Here is a 25,641-nt window from a genome sequence, read left to right as displayed (position 1 = left end):
TATTACTTCTTTGATCCAGAACTAGAAGAATTAAAAAATCTAAAATATGAAAAAACGTATCCTCTGCCAATCGACATTCTGCCTCTACGACATTACGCCTGTGTAATCTATACAGACGGACATGCTCAACCCTCCGTTTGGGGAGAACATGCATACAATCCCACATGTGAGATTACAAAAGAAGTGTGGCACGGAGGTAAACTAAGACCTCTATTAACAAAATCACACTCAGTAGAAACTAATTCAGAACTACAAACTGAAATATTAGCTTTGAAAATGGCGCTAGATAATGCGGATCGCGAATTCCCGACGCTTATAGTGTCAGATTCATATTTCTGCGTCAAAGCATATAACAAGGATTTGCAGACCTGGATTTAGAACGATTACAAAGATGACACGGATGCACCAATAAAGCAGAGACTGCTCTGGGAACAGGTAGCTCTTTTGAAAAAAGAACTACCAAAGACTCACGTGACACACTCACTGAGTCACCAGCGTGATGGCGTTCACGTTGTAGGGAATTCATTGGCTGAAACAGCCGCAGCGGCAGCCAGTAAACCGGCTCCCGTAGATCGAAAAAAGCGTACATTAAAATACATTGACGGCGAAACATTGCTGGCAGTAAAAACGTCATCAAAAGGCGACTGCTCGGCGTTACCGATCAACTATCCACTCAATTACACATACATCATAGATGCAAACTCCATTCCTTTTGCTCGAATCCCTGGAGTGGGGGATAGAGTGATTCCAAACATGGACAGGAGAAACTTGTTAATCGCAGACGCACACATGGGCGAGGGTCTCAGACACCTTAAATTAAAGGATTCTCTGGAAGAATTACAATCACGGTACTGGTGGCCAGGCATGAGCCTGCACTACACCATGTTTGTAAAAAACTGCCCAAACTGCAACAGAGATCGCAGTGGGGAGAGAAGCAGTTTAATACCTCGTCGTATCAAGGCAGATAACATCACCACTAAAAAGAATGGCTTGCGATTAACATATACAGGCTAGTTCCCACTTATAATGTAGATCCACAACACTCGGCTGACGTCCGGACTGTTATACAAGATTTGCGAGTCTAAATGGCATATACGCTAAGAGCATGCTACGTTCGACCATTTTTTTCTTTTTCTCAGGCAATCCAGCCTGGGGGGGGGAAAGAATGGCCAAATGAGCACAGCCCAGCGGGAATCTTCTCACTTCCTTCCTGAGGGTATGGGATGGTGTAAAGAAAAAACCAAGACAGAAAGCAATCTATAATAGAAAGGATATTAGGTTCGGGAGCTGGGTGGGTCAAACATCTAATAAGTGTCCAACGTAGTCTTAATAACTTGCCAAGAAATTCTCTGAAGGGATTCAGTCCGTACGAATTATTATTCGGAACTAGGATGTTGATCTCTGACCTTGATAGTCAGACTTCAGTGGTAACAGAAAAAAGCTTTGATGTCAAAGACCGTTTGGCTATTTTGCAGGACTTAAACAAAACAAGAAAAGACCTGAGCAACATACAGTTGAAAGAACAGCCAACGACCACTGAAGAATCACCACCTGTCCCAGCAAGACCTGTCTGGATTCCAAAAGTCGGGGATCTAGTCAGGGAGAAGATCGCGGTAAAGAAGGAATTTGGGCCTTCTTACAGAAAAGCAGTTCCTGTATTGTCTGTCAACGGGACAAGATCAGTTGTACTACCGCCACTTGCTGGAAAAAAGGAGAACCGAGTTGTATCCATCGACCTGGTAAAACCACAACATGTGGCCCATAACAAACAGTAGGCCAAGTGGACTCCCAATAAGTAGCAGAACACCAAGGTTTGCTACCAGTACAGAGGTCCTATCAAAGAGGCTCATCACATTCGAAACGCCTACGGAAGAACAACAAGGACTATGCAACAATGCAATAGAACTTAGACCTCTGAAAACCCAAATAAAGACATTTAGCAGAGACACACCAATCTATACAGAAGTACCAAGTGAAAATGCGAGAAAAAAAAATCCTGAACCAATTGGAACAATTGACAGAACTGCATCCGGTTACTTCATCAACTTCGATGATTCCTCTGACGGCTTCAGCGAACAAAAGACACAGCCATCATCAAAATCCTTTAAAGACAAAGCTAAGGAACTTTTGAAACAACTGAAAGAAACATATCTAGTTTCTCCATGGATTGAATTTTGGGTGGGTTTTGGTGCATTTATCCTCATACTTTGGCTCATCATGGTATTTACCTTGGGACGCTTCATTGAGGGAAAATATGCTAAAATGGACACAGCAAGTCAGAACATCAACTTGGTCCTCAAACCACACACATCTTCACACGTCGAGAAAAGAGAACTTTCTTCAGAACTTTCTTCAGCCAACTTCACAGCAATTCCAATATCTGGTGGGGTAGCCTGGGACAACACTGACTATGAAATTTATGGTCCGGTCGAGATCCTGAAATATCCACACCAAATCAAGATCTCCTTGAGTGACTTTGCAAAACCAAACTCATTTGCTGATGATTGGGACTTTGAAAGTATAAACAATATGATGTCTGACTTAGTAATGTCTGCTAAATTTACAAAACATGATTATTTGCAGGGTTCTACAAATTATGACAGCATGTACTGCTATAACCATTATGGTAACCATTTCTTGCATAAATCTGCACAACCTAGAAATGTTTTAAATTTTAATCAATGGGAACATTGTGCTACACCTCCAAAAGGGAGCTCTAGAACCGTGTATGGCAAATATTCATATTTTTCAGGTTTTGACATAACTAATGCTGAAACATTTTATTACAAATTGTCAAACAAGACAGGGATGAAAACCATGATAACCAACACAAAATTGATATATTCAGATTCTTTCTTTGAAAAAATGAATACTTTTGGATTTGACTATTGGGACAAACATGTTGATTTGAAAAGTGTTTGGGGCACAAAAGAATGGCAAGTACAGGGTTTAGAAGCTTTGTTTAGAGCCTGCATGATCCCAGAACAAATGATATTTTTAAATGACACCGTTCAACAAACCACCTGTCTTGGCTTAGCCAAAATCAAAGATTTAAATAACCTGTCTATTCCAAAGCCAACAATGTTTAGCAATAACTCTGAAACAGATGAAGAAATAGACATAAACCATATACTTAACCAAAACAGAACACATCCTGATTGGAAACAATGGTTGATCTGGCCCACAGATACAAATAACTGTCAAGATAGATTCCTGAATAAAACACAGGGTTTCAAAATGACCAGGCCAGACCCTAGATATCCCCAAAGACATCACCCAGGGATAATAACAACCTACAGTGTGGGCAAATTATGCCTTCAATGGCTACAAACTTCCACACTGCCTGAAATTAAGCAACACCTAACTTTACTTACTGATGGTGCTGACTTGCGTGATTTCATAATGGGACCACGCAAACAGCGTCAAAAGCGTTTCATAGCAGCCTCTGTATATGCAGCATACAATGAGGCCTGGAAGGTTACTCAAATTGAAACAGCAGAAAGAATACGGGAAATTGACCGTATTAATTTGGAAAAATCACTTTCTGTAGTGGACAATGGGTTAATGACTCTGTCCTCCAGAATTTTTTCATTGGACAGCATTGTGTCTTCAGCAATCGATATATTATCGCAAGACTTACTGTTATTACAACATGGTCAGTCACAATTGCGTTCTATTGTACAGCTTGGCTGGACGTTACAAAATCTGCGTTCAGGCTATGTGCCTTGGCGTTTAATCAACACAACGTCACTATTCCAAATCTTTAACCTTACTGATAGACAAATCGGTATGGCTCAGAAGGGTGCTGATTATACAATCTTGAGCATTGAAAAACTAGAAAGATTACCGTTGACAATGTCAGAACGACCTGTCAGTGAATGGATAATCCACGGAATCATAAATATTCCAATCTCAACCTTCAGGTTTCAATACTGCCAAAAATATATACAGGCTGGCATGTACGAGAAATTGGGAAAGGGGTACCTTAAAACAACATGGAACCTGCCCTATTCACATGCATGTGTCAGTAACAAAGGACAGAAAGTGTTTCTTAGTGGCAACAATTGTGCTATGTCACTAAGCGGCACGCTTCTGTGTAACGGTATTAGTTTGCACGGAGCCTGTGAAGGGAATTCATACAACCTTTCATGTCACCAGCAAGGCGCACCTGCAACTGAAATAGAACCATTCTTTCAAAGACTCTATAATGGGAGTTACATTCTTATTGTAGACCGCAGATGCTGTAGTCTTATGCCCGGGACTCCTTATCTCGTCACTACGACGGCGAAGGTCAAGTGCTGTGGACGTTCTTTGTTTCCCAGCTCCTTTCCAGACAGGGAGGCAAGGGCATGGCCCAGTTTGAAAATTACTTCTATTCGAATAGACACTTTAAGCAGAATGAAAACAGTGCTTCTTCAGACGCCTACAAGGCTCACGTCATCTAAAGAAACGTATGATCTACAAGTCGCAAGGACGACTGCAGAGATACATACATTATTATCAACCAATTCCCCCGTACATTTCGCGGAAATCCTGAGCGAAATCTTAAATATTTCTGATACCACAGGGGTCTCAAAGGTATTTAAGACAGTATTTTCGATGGCATTAACACCATTCAAAGCCATACTGGGTATTTTTCCAGACTTCGTCCATTCGATTTTTGGCGGACTTCCCCTGATCCTAGGACTAATTGCAGGAATCCTATTCCTAGTCCTTATTTTTCGTTATGGCAACCCATGTCACAGATCAAACTCTCGCGACAATGGAAGATACGATCCTAGCCATTGGATACCGGGACCGGATATCAAAAATCCTGGGACTATCCCGGCTTAGAGACCTAAACATGACTTGGTTTCTATCATTTCGACCAATGTGGCAAAGGTGTGTTTTACCTGTACTAAGGTGTCTGCTATGCGGAGAAGAATGCGTGTTAGACACCTGTCTGACGCTACAATCGGATGCGCCGGTGGATGCAGATACACTGTTGGTTCCTACCAAGGTTCACGCACTGTGCTGCCCTCAAAGGCTGCCAATTCTGATGACGGCATTCCTGGAATCTTCACCACTGCGATTGAAGAGTAGTGAAGTTCAAGATGAAAGCAGCATCGAACAGGTACGACCTTCTGTCAGCAATGCAAATCAGAATGTCAATGGAGACAATCATGCGCATGAATGCATGGTTACCCCTATTTCCGACTTAGAGGAACTTTCCCATGAAGCTATTGACAGTTTTTTCGAAAGCCTGAATGATATGATGTTCTCTCCGGAACAGAAATAGAGACTTTTGAGTAAACTCGCACACGGCGTTCCCTGAATTCGGCCTTCAACTTTAAAAATAAAGTCACATGAACAATTACAATCCAGTTCACGGACAGCAACTTTTTTCAGCAAGCCCCTAAAATATTTTTCTATATATTTTTTCCCGGGACACTGATTTTCTGCTTAAAGTAAGAGACTATTCCTAGAGAACTAAGATTTCTATTTTAGATACTTTATAGACTTTATAGACTTTAGCTGCCCGCTGGTATGTTCGCAATAGATTTTATGTGATGAAATGGTTTCGACTTTTTTTCTGTATAGCCATATTAAGAGCCATTTCATGTGTATTTCTCATATACCAACAATCAATAATGCATAACAATGCGTGTTCACTTTTGCATCTAATTCATAGCTTAAGTGCATACAATATATATGACTGCAATTTTTCAGTATATTTGAAAATTTCGAAATGCATTTATGTATTTTGGGGTGGTAAGGTATACACTATACTCTATAGTATGTTGTACTATGTTATACTATGCATAGATTAGTAGATATGACCATAGTTAGCGTGGAGTGGGTGTCGTGTATTTCTATAGGTTCTGATTCGATCCCCCTATTCCTGACCCTATTCTGGTTAAACTTACTAGCTAGTTAACTAACAGTCAGCCCATGAGGCAAGAAATCCCCCATGATGCAGATACCGTTATCTGACGCAGTCACACTACGGCACAGGAACGTGTTATCTGATTAGGTCATAACGCTTGAGATCTAATTAGACAAGCGACATTCCTCCAGCCCCTGATAAGGCATACGACGTTCTCATAACAAATCAAACCTATGACAACCTGGATAATCCGTGCGGCCATTGTTTTGATTTCACAGAGAACTTTAGTAAAGAATGTGCTAACGAGCAAGTCGTATGACATCTTTATTGACGTACCTATGTCCATCCTTACGTCAATCTCGGCACCTTTAAGGTATAAATATTGCCGACCTTGCCCTATGCAAACACACGCGTGGTGACAAGACGGAGCAGCCATACTTGCCGAAGCCGAGAGCAGAAGCAGACCCCGCAGGCAGCAGCCCCGCCTTCCTGACGCGCTGAGAGACGCGCTGCTATCTCAAGCCGAGAGACCCAGCACCGGCGCTTCTGGGCAGCCCTCGCAGGCAGCCTGGAATATCGAGAGCAGAGAAAGAGATACCATTCCTCATTCATCCTAAATTCCAGGTACAGAACTGAATAACCCCTCCTAGAGAATTCTTTAGTTATTCACTTGGCAAAAACAAACTTAAACTAAACTGTAACTTTCTATTCCCGCCCACGCATTAGACTTAGGTCAGGTACACGGGGTAGGCGTATTTAGAAACACCAGTTGAGTACGTTTAGTCAAATGTATATGTGTATGTAAATCTATTTTAATCATTTTAAAACATCATATGGCTCAGAAACCATATCAATGTTTTTACAGTATTATTTTATACTATTGCTTCTAATGTATGCACTTTACTTAACTATAAGTATTGCAATAATATCGATCCATTTCTCTTGTACGAGAAAAGAGACTGATCAATAAATAACATCTTTTATTGAACACGCCCGTCTCTTCCTTTTCTCTACATTCTGATGAGACTAAGAATGCACGTACTGACTGAGTAAAATAATTGCCTTGTGCTCACACGACTCTCGAGATTGACTCTTGATTAGGGGAGAGCAAAGTTGTCATGTTCTATGGTTGTCAGAAACTAAATCCCTTCTTGTCTAATCAGGGGAGTTAATCCTTCCTTGAACATTCGAGAAAGTTTCTAGCGAACTCTGAGCTTAGCTGGCAAACCCAAAAATTAAGTCTAGTATCGACAGTAGTAGACCTAGTTAACGTCTGGCCTAGGCCTTTACTGCTGTAGGCACTATTCCAATGCGCAGAGCCTATTGGGAAAATAGGAGCTACACTACAAGAGCAGCAGATCAGCACAGGAGAAGAGAAGAGAACAGGGAGTTAGAGAAGGAGGTGAGGTGGAAGAGAGCAGCAGATCAGCAGAAGTTAACAGGGAGTCAAAGAAGGAGGCGGGTGGAAGAGGGCAACAGATCAGCACAGGAGAAGAGAAGAGAACAGGGAGTTAGAGAAGGAGGCGGGGTGGAAGAGAGCAGCAGATCAGCACGAGAGAAGATAACAGGGAGTTAAAGAAGGAGGTGGGTGGATGAGAGCAGCAGATCAGCACAAGAGAAGAAAAGAGGGAGTTAAAGAAGGAAGCGGGGTGGAAGAGAACAGCAGATCGGCACAGAAGAGAACCGGGAGTTACAGAAGGAGGCGGTGGAAAAGAACAGCAGATCAGTACAGGAGAAAAGAACAGAAAGTTAGAGAAGGAGGCGGGGTGAAAGAGAACAGCAGATCAGCACCGGAGAAGAGAAAGGGGAGGTAGAGAAGGAGGCAGATGGAAGAGAGCAAAAAGATCATCACAGGAGAAGGCAACAAGGAGTTAGAGAATGAGGCGGGTGGAAGAGAAGAGCAGACTAGCACAGGAGAAGAGAATAGGGAGTTAAAGAAGGAGGCGGCGTGGAAGAGAGCAGCTGATCAGCACAGCGAAAGAGAACAGGGAGTCAAAGAAGGAGGGGGGTGGAAGAGAGCAGCATAACAGCACAGCAGAAGAGAACAGGGAGTTAAAGAAGGAGGTGGGGTGGAAGAGAGCAGCAGAACAGCATGGGAGAAGAGAATAGGGAGTTAAAGAAGGAGATGGGTGGATGAGAGCAGCAGATCAGCACAGGAGAAGATAACAGGAAGTTAAAGAAGGAGGCGGGGTGGAAGAGAACAGCAGATCGGCACAGGAGAAGAGAACCGGGAGTTAAAGAAGGAGGCGGGGTGGAAGAGAACAGCAGATCGGCACAGCAGAAGAGAACAGGGAGGTAGAGAAGGAGGCGGGTTGAAGAGAGCGGCAGATTAGCACAGGAGAAGAGAACAGGGAGTTAAAGAAGGAGGCGGGGTGGAAGAGAGCAGCAGATCAGCACAGGAGAAGAGAAGAGAACAGGGAGTTAGAGAAGGAGGCAGAGTGGAAGAGAGCAGCAGATCAGCACGGGAGAAGAGAAGAGAACAGGGAGTTAGAGAAGGAGGTGGGTGGAAGAGAGGAGCAGATCAGCACAGCAGAAAAGAACAGGGAGTTAAAGAAGGATGTGGGGTGGAAGAGAGCAGCAGATTAGCACAGGAGAAGAGAACAGGGAGTTATAGAAGGAGGTGAGGTGGAAGAGTGCAGCAGATCAGCAGAAGAGGACAGGGAGTTAAAGAAGGAGGCGGGGTGGAAGAGAGCAGCAGATCAGCAGAGGGAGAAAAGAAGAGAACAGGGAGTTAGAGAACGAGGTGGGTGGAAGAGGCAGCAGATCAGCACAGCATAAGAGAACACAGAGTTAAAGAAGGAGGTGGGGTAGAAGACAGCAGCAGATTAGCACAGGAGAAGAGAACATGGAGTTAAAGAAGGAGGGGGGTGGAAGAGAGCAGCAGATCAGCACAGGAGAAGAGAACAGGGAGTTAGAGAAATAGGCGGGTGGAAGAGAACAGCAGATTAGCATAGGAGAAGAAAACAGGGAGTTAAAGATGGAGGCGGGTGGAAGAGAGCAGCAGATCAGCACAGGAGAAGAGAAGAGAACAGGGAGTTAGAGCAGGAGGTGGGTAGAAGAGAGGGAGGGTGATAGAGGGAGGGATGGCGATAGAGTGAGTGCGATAGATAGATAGATGGAGGGCGATAGATAGAGGGAGGGCGATAGATAAAGGGAGGGCGATAGATAGAGGGAGGGAGATAGATAGAGGGAGGGAGATAGACAGAGGGAGGGCGATAGATAGAGGGAGGGCGATAGATAGAGGGAGGGTAATAGATAGTGTGAGGGAGGGCGATGGATAGAGTGAGGGAGGGCGATAGATAGAGTGAGGGAGGGAGAGCGATAGAAAGATAGAGTGAGGGAGGGCGATAGAGTGAGGGAGGGCGATAGAGTGAGGGCGGGCGATAGAGTGAGGTCGATGGATAGAGTGAGGGAGGGCGATAGAGTGAGGGAGGGAGAGCGATAGATAGATAGAGTGAGGGAGGGAGAGCGATAGATAGATAGAGTGAGGGAGGGCGATAGAGTGAGGGAGGGCGATAGATAAAGTGAGGGAGGGCGGTAGATAGATAGGTAGATAGAGTGAGTGAGGGCGATAGAGTGAGTGAGTGAGGGCAGTAGAGTGAGTGAGGGCGGTAGAGTGAGTGAGGGCGGTAGAGTAAGTGAGGGCGGTAGAGTGAGTGAGGGCGGTAGAGTGGTAGAGTGAGGGCAGTAGAGTGAGGGCGGTAGAGTGAGGGTGTGAGAGTGGTAGAGTGAGGGCGGTAGAGTGAGGGCGGTAGAGTGAGGGCGGTAGAGTGAGGGCGGTAGAGTTTGGGTGTGAGGGCGTTAGAGTGGTAGAGTGAGGGCGGTAGAGTGGTAGAATGAAGGTGGTAGAGTGAGGGTGGTAGAGTGAGGGCGGTAGAGTGGTAGAGTGAGGGCGGTAGAGTGGTATAGTGAGGACGGTAGAGTGAGGGTGGTAGAGTGAAGGCGTTAAAGTGGTAGAGTGAGGGCGGTAGAGTGAGGGCAGTAGAGTGATGGCGGTAGAGTGGTAGAGTGAGGGCGTAAGGGCGGTAGAGTGGTAGAGTGAGGGCGGTAGAGTGGTAGAGTGAGGGCAGTAAAGTGGTAGAGTGAGGGCGGTAGAGTGAGGGCGTGAGGACGGTAGAGTGGTAGAGTGAGGGCGGTAGAGTGAGGGCGGTAGAGTGAGGGCGGTAGAGTGAGGGCGGTAAAGTGGTAGAGTGAGGGAAGTAGAGTGGTAGAGTGAGGGCGGTAGAGTGAGGGCGGTAGAGTGGTGGAGTGAGGGTGGTAGAGTGAGGGTGGTAGAGTGAGGGCGGTAGAGTGGTAGAGTGAGGGCGGTAGAGTGAGGGCGGTAGAGTGAGGGCGGTAGAGTGAGGGCGGTAGAGTGGTAGAGTGAGGGCGGTAGAGTGAGGGCGGTAGAGTGAGGGCGGTAGAGTGAGGGCGGTAGAGTGAGGGTGGTAGAGTGAGGGCGGTAGAGTGGTAGACTGAGGGCGGTAGAGTGAGGGTGGTAGAGTGAGGGTGGTAGAGTGAGGGCAGTAGAGTGAGGGCAGTAGAGTGGTAGAGTGAGGACAGAAGAGTGGTAGAGTGAGGGCGGTAGAGTGGTAGAGTGAGGGCGGTAGAGTGGTAGAGTGAGGGCAGTAGAGTGGTAGAGTGAGGGCGGTAGAGTGAGGGCGGTAGAGTGAGGGCGGTAGAGTGAGGGCGGTAGAGTGAGGGTGGTAGAGTGAGGGCGGTAGAGTGGTAGACTGAGGGCGGTAGAGTGAGGGCGATAGAGTGAGGGTGGTAGAGTGGTAGAGTGAGGGCGGTAGAGTGAGGGTGGTAAAGTGAGGGCGGTAGAGTGGTAGAGTGAGGGCTGTAGAATGAGGGCAGTAGAGTGGTAGAGTGAGGGCGGTAGAGTGAGGGCGGTAGAGTGGTAGAGTGAGGGCGGTAGAGTGAGGCTGTAGAGTGGTAGAGTGGTAGAGTGAGGACGGTAGAGTGAGGGCGGTAAAGTGAGGGCGTGAGGGAGGTAGAGTTAGGGCGGTAGAGTACCCACAGAGTAGGATCTCTGGTCAGGGGCACCTCTGCCTGCTGGCCAGGTTAATTTCAGCATGAATAGTCAAACGTCACAGAGGGCAATGCCAGTCCTGAACTTCTGGATGGAGTGTGAAGTCAGTAAAGAAGATCCTGGCCAAAAATGAAGCAGCAAGACCTAGCAGGGAAGGACCCACCTGTTAGAGCTATGCACTGGTCAATTCTGGCACTTGTGACCATCTCACATCAGCTCTTCTGAAAAGAGCCCCATAGCTGCTAATGCAAACTTTGAGAGAGCTCTCTTCTGTAGGTTCAGTTTGTTCTTGACTTCAGTACAAATGGGAGTAGGTTGTAACAGCAAGCATTGGGGGGCAGTGCGGTTATAAAAAGGTGGGGGCGTGCGGTTATCTGAAAGAAAATACCACTATGCAAAAACAGCCTTTCGGCAACCAACAATAAAAAAGCATTGGTAAGACCAATAGGGCTTGCCTTTTGCATCCAATGGCTTTGCTAATGATTGTTGCAGATGCTGTTAAGCATCAGCAAAATGATTTACAGCGACGCTGCATTGCATCGGCAAAATAAAAAAAGCAAAGATGAGATGATGCAACTGCTGTTGCTAATCACGGCATGACACGGGCGCCATATACCATTTTCTTTTAACTGATTGGTCTTAGATGGCAGACGTCACGTACTTCGGGAAAGCGAGCAATAGTGTTATTGATGTAGTGGAGCTAAATGTCAGCTGTTGGACCTTCCAAATAAAAAAGTGGGGAAAAACATGATTGTGAGGGTAGAACAGCTAAGGGGAATGGGTTTGAAGGGAGGAGGGAATATAAAATGAAAATAAAGTTGTGGGTGAAGTGAGTGGGACTAAGAGCACACAGGAGAGGCACCAAGAGCGCAGGGGTCAGTGAGTGTTGAGAGGGAAACAGCACACTAAGACATAATGGCGGGAGCTGGAAAACACATACACTCAAGGACTGCTGAAAGAAAAACAAAATAGTTCCCTAAATGTTAACAGTAAAAGCATACAAGACAAACAACAAGAAAAGCGGACATCAAAGGAAGGGTTGGAGGGAACGAGCATATGGGGTGTAAGCGATAACGAAAGTTAATTGTTGTAAAAGGGGGAGCAGGAAGTGAGGCCGAGCGCACGCTGGCGAAAGCAGTCTGCTGCTTTCAAGCCTGATGCCAGATGCCAGCTTCGCGCTTGAATGCCTCACATGCACTGGCCATAAACCGCATTCCAAAGGTCTTTGGTAGCATTTCCTGGTGCCCCTCTAAATCACTTGCATAGCGATTGCTTACGCAATAGTTAGGCTTGACCTAAAAATGGCTACTCTGTGTTACAGTCTGATCACTAGGGAACAACATAGTTCTAGTTTGGGAGGAGTGTTGGGGGTAAGAGGCCCCTCAAACTCCACCAAAAAGGGAATTTCAGTAGGAAATTTAAATCACTCCCCCGCAATCTCTCCCGGACTCCCATTTGATTGAAGTGCTGCATGGATCCTAAGTAGATTACAAATGGCAACCAAAAAAAACACACCTTGACTGCCATGCTTCCCCCATCACCTTTAACACCTTGGCTGCTCTTGGACTTCCCCTTCTGTGCTGGACCATAATGTTAATGGGTGTGGTCATATCGAGCTCAGCTCGTCATGAGCACACGAGCACCGTGCCTCATGACGAGCTGAGCTCGTCATGAGCACGGAAGGGGTTAAAGCCACTTAGACAAAGTACACAATGCTTGATTTGAGTCGGTGGTTTCCAGTGCTCTGCACTTGCACTTAAATGCCAACACTGGAACTTATGACATTTTTCCACATGATGCTTGTTTCTGGTCCAGGGAAGACATGGCTTGGCAGTTTGGGCTGGACTGTTCCCATGAGGCACAGGGTCAAGACTGATTTGCATATAGCTGTGTCTGATCTGGGGTGGCGAAGTGAGCTAAAGAACGATGATGGATTCAACCCAGATATGTGACTGGGGTGAGTGTCTGAAAAGTTTCAACGCTCTGTCCATCATCTCCTTGTGTTTGCTTAATTTGCCACCTGGTGTCATTGTTTATCTATTTTAGAGATAGGCACAATAGTTGTTTAGTAATTCAATATACCTTAAATATTTCTTATATCTGCCACCCAAGCCATTCTTGTAGCTTTAGAGGCCTGGAATACTCTGAACTATCACACTTATAGGAGTGTGATGGTTAGTTGTAGAGTTGGTATGTCATTGTCAGTGGTGGAAGGGGCATTGGGTGGGACAAGCTGCAGTGGGCTCCTGAGAGAGAGCCCTAGCACTTATTTCTTTAACAAAGTAAGCACTGAAGGTACATCATGATTCAATAAGGACCACTGTGTACTTGGTGTATCTTACTGCCTCACCCGAACCTCCTGCCTGGATCTCACTCTGTTAAAAACTCAAATGTAGTTCTCTTTGTGATACCTTGATGCTATCTCTGTTTGGCATCTCAATTGGCAATGCTCTGGTCTTTAAGTGGGCCTGTTCCTGATAGTGCACAGCACCAGCACTGGCAGTTTAAAAAAGAAGGTGCTGAGACGGGTCTGTATCGGGATCTCCAATTTTGCCCTCACCCCAGTTGCGGTCGTCATGGCTCGCGGGTGGGGGGGGGCGTTGCGTGGGAAGGTTGGTGTCGCCTGGGAAAGGGGGGGGCATCGTGCGGGGAGATGGCGTTGGGTTTAATTTATTAATAATTTAAAAAATAATTAAATGTACCTTTCCGCCGGCCGGGTCCTGCATCTTCTCTGCTCCTGCTCTCCTTCCTCCGGCAGGAACAGAAAGCAGAAGCAGTCAGCCAGGCTCCCACCCCTAAGCCAATCAAGCAGCGTTGTGATTGGCCGGGACGCCGCCCAGCCAGGGGATATGGGGATACCATGTTCTCCATGCAGGCTGCATTGCAGCCTACATATGACTGGTTTGGGTGTCCCCAGGGGGGCTGACCAGGCAGTCTTTGGGCACTCGGGAGTGGGCAGGGACACCACTCCTCCCCTGCCCTGCTTGCAGAACAGCAACGACGCCCACCCGCATTCAAACATAAAATGGTAATAAATGAAAGTTATTACCATTTTAAGTTTCTGCTTCTTGCACTGCAAGAAAGCAGTGGGGTGACGCTCCTCCGCCCTAGTGGAGGAGCCACCCCTGCCTCACCTTCAGGATGAAAAAAAAATCTGAACTCTGCAGGAGTACCATCCTTCACTGCTTTTGACGCAACTTCAAAGAGACTTGTTATAGTTCTTTCATAGCCTCATCATTTCAGAATCGAAGCATTTTCAATATTCTATACAACAAAGCCATAGTTGTTGCCTATTTATCTTATTTAACTAACGACCATTGGTAAAACCAATAGGCCTGGCTTCTTGTAGGTGTAACGTTACTTGTTGTATTATATATCTGGATGCAATGACAGAAGCAGCAGATTACCAGTCAGGCTATGCTAAACACAGATTTTTAATTTTGGTGTTTTAAGCAACGCCCAAATTACATGGGACACGCCCCTTTAAGAGCCTCCCCCCTCAGTTTTTTCATCCCACTTAAAGCCCTGGCAATAACAATGTAGTGTTGACATAGGATTTCACTACAGCACACTAACATTTCATTTCCTCTGTGTGGGTGGTATTGAAGGCATCTCTTGAGTGAAACGGTGTTGGGAAAAGCCCTTTTAGACAAACAAATAAGGCTACTTGATTACCATGTCATCTGTGACTCCATGTTTCTGTCTGGGGCTTTCTTGGAGGTGTAGTGCTGGTTCGCCCAATGGAATAAGGTAGACTAAAGCTCTAGATTAGAGTGGTTTGTAGAAGGAATAGATTAGACCATTGTTTAGAATATAGTGTCACTAATGACATAGTGATCTTAGAAAAAGAGCCTGTGTTTAGAGCATTGTACTGAGTGTAAGAATGCGGATCACTGCTACCCGAGGGGAGAAAAGGACCACAAATGAAATGCATCTTCCTCACCTAGGCCAGTTCATAACTATGAATAAAAAAATGTTTCCCCATATGTGTTATCCATCTGAAACTCTGTACTAGCGCGTGATTTTGTACCGCAATAATGGTAGAAAACGAGGCACTTGGTGGGGAAAAACTGCCATGTTCTATAATTTGCTTTTACACTCCAGAGAAATCATCCATCAATACACGCTGGAAAAAAACACAATCTCCGTGTTACCTGATAGGAATGCATCTGAAAGGGAATGCCCATCTGTTCACAGGGTCATCGCTCAAATCGAGTCTAACCCGCATTTTTTTTTTACTTTCTTAAAAGAAAACATACGATGTCTAAAAATGTTGACTGGGCCACAAAAAAAAGCCGAGAGCTTTCAAGTGCGCGATGACAAAAAAAATTCAGCGTTTATTTTTAGTATTTTTTTTAAGGTAACCAGGTAAGCCCGGGAATAACGTGCCCGTTTTGTTAGCTCAGGTGAGCGCTCGGGGGCTCGGTGTTGAGTTTTTTTCCTCTCTTCTGAAGTGGCTCAGCGGGTCACGTGACAGGCTGGCTGCTGTGAACGCCGTGTTTATTTGAGGAGCCGGCGGAGATGGGCGGGTACACGCGAGGGGACAGGGGGGACAGCAGAGAGGCTCGCGCCGCCGGTCCGTGGCTCGGGCGTGTGAATAGCCACATTGAGGGAGCTGTCTAGCTGGGCAGGAGCGAGGACTCGTTGGCTTTGCCTGGGGGGCTTTGATAAAGGGAGCAGCTGCTGGCAAGTGCCTGCTGAGACGAACAGAGACGGGAGCCGCGTCGGAGCTGCATGGGCGAGCGGAGACACATTTCCCAAGGATTTTGTGCGGAATTGTGCCCCGGTTTTTGCGTAGGAATTTCGCAAACGAAGGTAAATTGCAACCGCACCGACGGGCCTGGCTGCTGCCGCCCAGCGATGATGAATGATTGATTGAATTAATGAATGAATGAATGGCAGGGCAGTGTTAGACGGGAGCTAGCCGCGTGTTTTTCATGCAATGCTGCTCACGTAGTCGGTTTGTCTTTCATCCTCATACATTTCGCCAGGTTGAGAGCGCATCCCGGGGCTGATGCGGGATTTTGTGTGTTTTTATGTTTTTTCTCTCCCCAGTGCATGCTCAGCCCGGGACTCCACGCGTGCATCTGTCGCTGCACCAGCCAGCCATGTTTTATGCAATTACCCACCGCGGCCACTGCCGAGGAGGCTGGGATGCATGCATTGTCCCTGCGCTGTCTGGGCCTCGGCGGTGGTACATGTCCAGCAGCCAGGAGGAACGTGCCATCTGCTGCTGCCTGCGCTTTGTTGCTGTGGATGTGCTCAGCCTTTCTGTTTTCAGGCTGGCTTGGCAGCCCGGGTTTTTTTATTCTCCTTTCCGTGCGCTGCTTAATTGCTTGCTGAATTTCTGTTTGTTGTTTTTAGCACTTCTGTGTATTTTAGTTTTGTTTGCTTTAAGCTAGGGTTCAGCTGCAGGAGCCCGAGAAGGGTGGTCTTTTGTGCAGAGCCCTCTATTGTGCCGCCTCCCCACCCCCATGCAGCCCCGGTGGGGAGTCAGCACAAGCAGCCGTCTCTGCTTATCCGCTGGCAGGAACAGGTTCTCATAATGGAGGGCTGTCTCCAGGAGCCGGGAGTCCTTGCAAGGGGCTGCAGGCTGGAAGAATCCGTGCAGTTTTGATAAAAGTGCCTCTCCTTCCCTCCCAAAGCCATTAAAGCTGTTTGGTGGCACGCCTTCCATGTTTGTTGGCAGTGTTATTTCCCTTAAATGCACGACATTTGGTACTAAGGAACAAGGCGTGCCTGTGTATATGTTAGTAGGAAACAAGCGGACTTGCTAGCCAAAACAACACATTTTGTATATTCAAGTGCTTTGGCTGGGAAATATGGTGCGCATTTGCTCATGACAGACCTGTTACTCTGCACTTCTAAATGCAATCATGTACAACTTGAATGATAGGTGTGCCGTGCAAAGGACCCACTACCTTTTCATTACCTGTTTAGTGTTTATAGAATATAATCTGTAGTTTAGAGCTGTGCTTGAAAAATGATGCAGTAAGGCTTTTGCTATGTCCTGTTTTGGCTATAACTAAACTTGGCTTTTTCGCTTTGCAGGTACAGTGATTGGTCATCATTGCCACCCCTTTCATAGCTGTCATGTATGGCTCCCTCAGTTAGTCCCCCGATGAAAACAAGACTATATTTACAATGGGGCAAAAGTGACACTACAACTCCCAGAATGCACAGTGCTATTGTTTACTAATTAATGACGTGTCACGCGTGGCTGGCGGGGGGACTGAGCAGCTATGCCATTCATTTGGTCTGTGTTTTTTCATCTGATGGTGCAGTGAATAGGGAACTTGTGTTCATACGTAACAAGGACTAATTTTTTTTCTCTACAGTGTGGGTCCAATAGTGGAGTCATATGCTTGGGTCCCGTAGTCTGGTTGGCAGCGCTGGCTGGAATATGTTGGATGTGCTAAACATACGCAGCGCAGTAGTGGAGTACAGAGTGCTTACCCATGATGCTCTAAGGCAGTATGGAGGTCAGTTGGTGGTCGGCCTAGCTACATTGGGGCCGTTCAGTAGTACACATGCCACCATTTACTTCAGCGTGTGGGCGGTGCGTGCTGATTCACGCCCTTTGTATACAGGTTTGTGTAGTCCTTGGGCCAAGAGTGTTAGGCAAACAGAAAGAAACCGGTTAAGAAAAGCAGCTTGAACTTTGAGTACAGTCATGTTCCACAAGTCCTGACTTCGGAGTAGGCGCTCCTCTTCTGCCATCTGCACCACTTCTTAGATTATTTTGGCTTCCTGGTGCAATTTTACTTAGAAATCTGCAATCAAAGTCTTAAGATTAGAAATTAAAATGAACATTATTTTTAGGAATGTCCTTACCACTTTTCGAAATGTTGAATTGACACCTGGAGAGGTTGATTTCCTTTCCTTGTCTGTGGGCTGACGCTGAATGCAACATTTCATTTGAGTGTATTCAGTCTGTTTTAAAGTCATGTTGTCTTTGCAGACCACACACTTACTATGAAAATTGCCGCTCCTTAAAATGCTTAAAAATGGTGACAAACTTCTATTAGGTTTGAACACTTGTCACTGCACTTCCCATGTCAGGGTCTTGAATCAGTAACCGAGTTTTCTCATTGCACTGTCATCACAAATGTCTGCTCTTATGTTTCAATTGTTTGATGCTGTCCAGGTGGGTCATACCTTGTATGAATGACCACATGCGCCCTTGCGTGCATTATTGGTGCACCCATGGTTCCTTTCCATGACAACGTCTCGTGATATTTTGGTCACATTTCAGAGCGGAGGGCTCCCCTTTCCCTTCCATTCTCACGTTTTGGCTGGTCTGTTTGAGAACAGCTTGCCACAGTAGAGCCCAGAGTTAATCTCTTATCTCATCCTGTCTCCCTGGTCGGCGCCCGGACCCAAGTTTGCTTAACCTATCTTCTGCTTTTAGAGTTGCCCTTATCCTTGCCTGTGAACCTACCCATCAGGGTGGCAGGTAGTTGGAAGCGCACAGTTGCTAGGTGGCCACGTGTGATGTTTGTCAGCTCTTAATTAGCAACGTTTTAGAGTCTTGTAGGACATTTGTGTTTTTCCTTCTGCAAGTTCCGGCATGCAGCGTCCCGCTGGTCGAATGTCACACTTTTGACATCAGATGCTTTGACAGAGCATCAAGACCTTGTTTGTTTTAGGTCTGGCTTAGACAGCTTTAGCAATCTCGCATGCCTCATGTCATTTGAAAATGATAAATACATTCCTATAGCCATACATGGAGGAGCTGTGTGCCAGGCCTCTTCATCCATGTCCAGTGCTTTAATTGGGCAGGTACTTTAATTTTAAAGGGAGAGTACCTGCACTTCTCAGCAGACATACAATACATTTAATAGAAGAGTACCAGCACCGCTAAGTAGTAAACAGGTACTCTGGGCTCGTAAGTGCCTACACTTGTATATTTCAATTTCAGAGACTGCATTGGTCTGTTCATATTTTGCTTCTGGCCACCACGAAACACAGCATGGGGCAAAGGGGCAACAACTCTCAAGGCCTTGACTGTCTTACTCCTACAGCAGTGGCATTTTGCCAAATCATATAGAAATTTACCCAAAAAAACTGCTCTTAAGGGCCTGCTCTATTGGGCCAATACTTTGCTCAGTCAATCTATATCTTAAGGTTAAAGTAGTTGAAATCCAATAGTGTGTTTTGTTTGTGCCCCCAATAATCATATTATCCTCCAATGTGCATTAAAATTAAAAATGTTTTCTTCAAACTGTTCCAAGTGTACCTGCCTTCTAGTAAGCGCCTGTACTTTATTAAAACTTGCTGAAATTGTATTATAACAATCAAATGCCTGTCTTAGTGAATGCACTTTTTTTTGATTTTTTTTGTATCATACGCTTGCAATAAAATAATCACTCCAGTTTGCAAAGGCCGGACAAGTTGGCTTTGTCAGTGCTTGTTTTCATTGCTTATTGGTTGATTGTTAATGGAAACCTAATTGTGAGTGGTCTATAAGGGTGCAGGGCAGGCTCTGCTGCATAAATGTAGCTTTAGAACGCAAGTGTTTGCCGTTTGTCAAGTTATTGTGGGACAATGGGGCAGTGGCTCAGTTTCGTTTGTTTGTCACAGTGACAACTTAATTGTTCAAAATAGATACCTTGTCGGACACGAACGTGGCCTTTTTTGTTTTTGTTTCCAAGCCGGATTGTCAGGGTGTTTAAGTGTGTGATCATTCTGGATTTGCTAAGCCTTAAATGTGGCTTCTGGGTGTGACTCGAGATGCTCACCACCTTGACTTACTCCATGTTCTCTGTGGTGCATACTGCTTTGCACCTGCTGTTATTGTGTGTGATATGATCCTGCACATGGGAACATTTCACAGGGGTCAGCATGTTAGAATAGAGTTGGTAATGATGGAGGTAACTTGAATTCCAAACATTACAGGAGTTACGTGTGATCCTGTGGACAGTCGGTCAAGGGTGAACCCAGGAACTGTTAGTGTGGTATCCTGTTTCATGGTTTCTCTGAAGAAGTGGTTCTTCAACCAATCAATCAGTCCATTTGTAAAGCGCGCTACATACCCGTGAGGGTCTCAAGGCGCTGGGGGGGGGCTGCTTCTGATGGAAAAGCCAGGTCTTGAGAAGTCTTCTGTAGGCCAGCAGGTCCTGGGTCGGTCGTAGGCCGGTAGGGAGAGTGTTCCAGGTCTTGGCGGTGAGGTAGGAAAAGGATCTGCCGCCGGTGGTGGTTTTCCGGAAGCGTGGAACTGTGGAGAGGGCGAGGTTGGCCGAGCGGAGGCTGCAGGTGGGGGTGTAGAAGCTGAGTCGGTCGTTGAGGTATTCTGGTCCTGCTTTGTGTAGGGCCTTGTGTGCGTGGATGAGGAGTTTGAAGGTGATGCTGTTGTTGATAGGGAGCCAATGCAGGCCTCTCAGGCGGGGTGTGATGTGGCTGCGTCGGGGGTTCTTTCGCTTCTACAGGAAATCCATCGTAGTCTGGCGTAGGTGTAGTCTCTGTGCCCCTCTAGGTCAAGTTACACCATGTTGCTTTACCAGTAGGAACATTGTGCCTGGTAAGATGAGGATTTTAAACACAATCCTGTCTCTCATTTGATTTGTGTACCTAGCTCTCTCATACAGCCCAGGGGCTGCTCCTGTGGGCTAGTTGCAGACTCAACATATAACGAGGTATGAATATAAAACGTATCAGGGCAACAGTATAAAGGTGGACGAGGTAATTTTGCAGCATGCAGTAAAAGAGCTTGCCATAGAACACATTGTTTCAAACTGTTGAAGGTCAAAAAGAATACCTTTCACTAATCTACGCACTGTGCAGCAACATGTCAGTACAAAATATCTAACTATTCCGGACTAGCCAGGCCTGATAATCCTATATAATGTGTGTGTATGTAATGTGTGTGTATTTATATTTATGTGTGTGTGTATATATAATATGTATGTATGATGTAGCCTAACGGCTAGGCGGTCGATCTCGAATCTGGGAAACCAGGTTCGAGCCTCAGCAATGACGCTCAACATCCTGTGAGTTTAGGCAAATCACTTAATCTCCCCGTGCCTAGAAAAAATTAATGTGTCCTTGTTTAACGTAACAGTTGCTCATGTAACGTGCTCTGATACCTTCGGGTCAAGTTCACGTAACATAAAACTACGAAGAAAAAAATATATCTATATCAACAGTCCGGTCTAGCCAGTCCTCAGTCATGAATGAATGTGTGTGTGTGTGTATATATATATATATATATCTGTCGTTTTTAAGTAGAAGAGGTCAGAGGTAACAGTCTGGTGTAGCAAGGCCAGTTAATCATGAAGTCGACATAAAAGTACAGAGCATGTTTTGACACAAAATTACAAAACCACATAAAACCATAGATATGTACAATCCTATTTTGCGTTGCATGTAAAGGACACTTTGTAGGAGACTTGAATGATGTAAACATGGTAATGTGTGTGTTTTGGGAATGGTGAATCCTCTTGGTTTCCTCAAATGCTTTGCTAGAATAGGCAGTAGACATTGTGCAGAACACTTTTCCAGGACATCTTGTTGGCTGATCGATAGACTTTGACTTGGAGGTCCCTCCTGTAGATTTGGACTATTGTATCCTCTTTGCACACCCTGGGACACATGCATTAAGATGACTTGGTGACAGGTCCGAAAACGTCAGCGGTGGAATCCATCAATCAGTATGTCAATTATAATCTAGCAGATTAACAACTCTCTCTGGAGCTTTCTTGGTCTAAGGAGTCCGTCTTGTTACATATTCCAAGCCATCTAGAACTGGCTTGGATGATGGAGTTCTACATTGTTTTTGCAATTGTCACCCTGTTTTTGCATTTGGAGTTCTACATTATACATTGTTGTGGGCATTGATATGTGGATCCATATTGATCTTTCTCTGAGCCCTCTATTTTTGAGCATATCTTGTCAAATCGAGTTTACTAGGCAGCGCATGCTCTGTCTGTTGCGAGGCATATTGAGGTTTGGCAAAAATATGGAGGGACTTGGAGCCCAGCCCGCCCATTGCTTACATTTTTCTGGCTTTTGTCACTCATTTTCTTGCTTGTGATTAGATTTCAAGCCTAGCAATATTGTGGTTTGCCTGCTCATGAAGTATTGCACGTTGCTTCATTACCATTGCTTTGATTGGCTGGCATCTCTGCTTCCACTGCCTGCTTTTCAAGCACTACTTTAAATTTGTTTGTGTTTTTTGTGTGTGTTTTCAAGCTGTCTTCCCCCGTGTACTTCTCTACACTTGCACTCTGTATTGCTCTTTGTCATCGGTGTTTCTCCCTGCCCCCCTACCTATTGCTATCATCTGTGTGATTCTCCCCATTGCCTTCTTGCACCTTCCGTGCCTCTCCCTCCACATGTGTGCCCTCTATGTTGATTTCCCAACCTCTGGTTTGCTTTCCCCCCTCCGTTCCCTTGTGTTGTTTTGGCATTACCTGTTGTGGCTGCTAAGGAACAGAGGTGGCAAGGGTGTGGGTTTGAAACAAAGAAATCCCTTCCCTGGATGCAACCACACCTCCCCTCCGTCTTTTTCTTTCCCTCCTGACACCCGGAAGCGGTTAGCTCCTAGGCTTCCCTAAGCCAATCACAATGCTGCTGTCAAAAGCATGACACCAGCGTTGCGATTGGTCTGAGTGGCCTGTTTGGCTGCTAAGGCAGTGCCTGGAAGCCTTGGGACAGTTCTCCACCCGGCTGTGCAACACAGCCGGGTGGAGAAATTCTAAATGCGCATACGTTTGGCCAGCCCAAGACTGCTTGCCTAACCATCATGCGCACTTAGTAGTGCCCATACCCCTCCTCCTTCTCCTGTGAACCAGTCATGCCCCAACCTGGCTCCATGCAGTAAAATAAAATGATTATAGCAGTGTGTTCTTATTATTTCATTTTTCCTTGTTTACCAGCTCTGAGAGCAGTGGGACAACGCTCCTCTGCCTTAGCGTAGGAGCTGCCACTGCCTGCTAGGCAGTGTAGGCATGCCTTCAAAATGATACAGGAGGATACCCTAAAGGCTTTTTTCCTCCACTTTAACTTCGCTGCACAACATTGAGGATGCTGTGCTGCATGGCTAAAACCTATTGGCTTGGTAATTTGGAACCTAGATGCTAAAGGGTTTGATGTCCACGTGAAGCGCTAGATTTTCATTGGCTTCTTTTCAGTGCGCTCACTGTTTTTGTCTGAACTATCTCACTGTCCTTGGACGATTTGTAAACCTCACCCTTTATCCAGTTTTCTTGCAGTGAGAGCTTTCTTTTATTTCCAATCTCCCTTTTAGCATGGAGCATGGGATGGGTTTGTTTACGTGTAGGATGCATGGCTTTCTGTGTTCTGAATCTTTTATAACTTGCAATGTCATGGGGGGACTGTACACACAAGAGGCGGTGGGGGACTGTACACACAAGAGTCGGTAGGAGACAATTCAAGGTCCTATAGAAAGGTAAAAGGGCAGTCTCGCTGGTGATATTAAGGAATTGTCTTATTATGACTGCTGTGGCAGAGGTAGATGGAATTTCCTGATTAGTGGTGAGTCATGTGCTCCTTGGAATCCAGAGGTTTTCATTTAAGTTCTTCTCTCAAGCGGAAAAGTGAAGGAGAAATACGTAACCTGGGTACTTTGAGAAGAACTGGTTTCTAGTCTCTACTTTATTTTGCTTTTTAGATTTCAAACCCGGCTGTTGTCAGTGCTTTGTATTTTTCTTTAATGTCCCTATATGGTTATTTTGTTTTTCTGCCAGGAGCAGAAAGAGGTGGGTTTTTGTTTCTGCCATATACGTGATGCACTAGGCGTTGAATATGATGCAGGCTTGTAGGGAGAACCAATGAAGTTTGTTTAGGGTGAAATTTGGGTTGCCAGTTTTTCGCCCTGCTTGTGTAGCAACAGTATGTGTGTCACTTGCAGGTCGAACTTGGGCGGAATTACAGATTTTTACACCATCCAGATGAGGAAAGAATCAGTCAGTCAAAATACTTTATTCGGTTCATTGCAAAAACCATAAAAGTGTACTACAAAATTCATCGAAGTCAAGACCTTGGTTAAAAAATAATACATTAATTTACAAGCCTTATCACAACAAAATCATGTGCAGATAAAATGTACATTATAAATATAATAATTAAGAGGATAAAAACTGGCAAAGAGCCAATTAAAAAAGATTAAACAAAATGCTGAATCCTAGGCCTATATATACCACTATGTGCAATCTATCCAGTTCATTTTCCTCTTCAGTCTTAAAGCAATAGTTAAAAAATGTGCTACATTGAAGATCTCCCATGTAGTAGACAACAACTGTAAATATAAAAGGGCAGGTTTAACTTGTCTGAAACCCTTGTCTTTGATAAGGCGAATGATACATTTTTTGCGAATAGGACACAAATGCTTACAAAAAAAGATAAAATGCATAGTGTCTTTAGTTGAGAAACCGTCACAAGAACAAATCTCCAGCTCCGAGTCTTTAGTCCATCCAGAACGGTCAGTAAGGAGAAGGTGGAATTTGTTCAGTCTAAATTTAGTCAATAAAAATCGATGATGCATATTGTTGACGAGACTCAAGTAGGGTCCTATACCATCAATGGTGATTAACATTTGGTGAGCCCTAACAGATCGTTTACATAGTTCTTTTTCTTCTCTATCCAGAGATGCCAACTGTTTATATGTGTCTTTCACCCATTTGATGTCCCCTTTCAACAGTTTATCCGGGGAATAATATAGTTCCTGTCGGCCCAATTTCGCTGCCAATTTTTGAATATAACTCAGCCAGGGGATAGATTGACCATGATCCAAAGATAAACAGTCCCTCAAAATTTCATGATTCAGCTCTAATTCAGGGTTCAGCCATATAGAGATCCACTTCATTAGTGGTGCTAAAGCATGATCCTCCAGATAATCAACCCCACACTCTTGATGAACGTTATATCCCGGGGTAGACTGAGGAACACATAGCAAGGATTTCAAAAATGTATCCTCAATCACCTGCAAGGCCTTAAAATTTTTTAACCCCCACAAGTCCGCTCCATACATCGCTATAGCAGTGCATTTAGCATCATAGATTTCCAACACTGCCCTAATACGCTTCACACCCAATTTACGAGCAAAATCCCGTACTGCCAAGAGGGACCTGGCGAAAGCATTTCGTTTGGCAACTAACTGGGGTAACCAGGTAGAGTTATCAAAAAATACCCCCAGATAGGGAAATCTTGTCACCCTAGATAAAACATTTTCTTCGCAAATCATTGTCTTATTTTTTTTTGGTTTACTCCCCACAATCATTACATGAGATTTAGGAACATTTACACTTAGATTCAGTCCTTTCATAAAACTAGAAAATGAATTTAAAAGACATTGCAACCCCACAGCTGTGCGTGCTATTAATGCAGCGTCGTCAGCATACAATATTGCCGGAATGGGGAATTTACCGGCCCTTGGTAAGTCTTTACATGCCTCAGTTAGGGCGACCCCTAGTTCATTAATGTATAAAGTAAAAAGTAAGGGGGCCAAGATACAGCTCTGCCTGACACCATTAATGATCGCGATCTTGCCTGTACTATTTCCCAAACGGTCGTACCTAACTGTGGCTGTAAGTTCCCTGTGTTGATCAGCAAGAAAATACACAATGTTTTTGTCAATTCCTAACTTGAGAAGCAGGTCCCAGAGCTTGGACCTATTCACTCGATCAAAGGCCGAGGAAAGGTCCATGAATGCTAAATACAAGGTGCCCCGTTTAGCGATAGTGTATTTCCCTATTAACAGGTAAAGGATGAGGCACTGGTCTACTGTGCCTCGACCTTTCCTGAA

General features: G+C 45.3%; 1 protein-coding gene across 9 annotated transcripts in view; it reads left to right on the top strand.

Moving 5' to 3' along the window:
* The window catches only part of MAGI1 (membrane associated guanylate kinase, WW and PDZ domain containing 1), a 1,290,512-nt gene that overhangs the window by 808,086 nt on the left and 456,785 nt on the right, over window positions 1–25,641 (top strand). Inside the window, exon 1 of one of the 9 annotated variants that reach the window (XM_078661555.1) lies at window positions 15,489–15,692. The exons of 7 other annotated variants lie outside the window; for them this stretch is intronic. The gene's annotated coding sequence lies outside the window, so the exon portion shown is untranslated. Of the gene's footprint in view, window positions 1–15,488; window positions 15,693–25,641 lie in introns of those variants that run through there. One more of the 9 variants, XM_078661557.1, reaches the window with a different exon arrangement.

This window comes from Lissotriton helveticus, chromosome 9, assembly GCF_964261635.1.
Source record: "Lissotriton helveticus chromosome 9, aLisHel1.1, whole genome shotgun sequence".
NCBI classification, from domain to species: Eukaryota; Metazoa; Chordata; class Amphibia; order Caudata; family Salamandridae; genus Lissotriton; species Lissotriton helveticus.
Note: the sequence above shows the minus strand (reverse complement) of the source record. Positions and strands in the feature narration are given on the sequence as shown.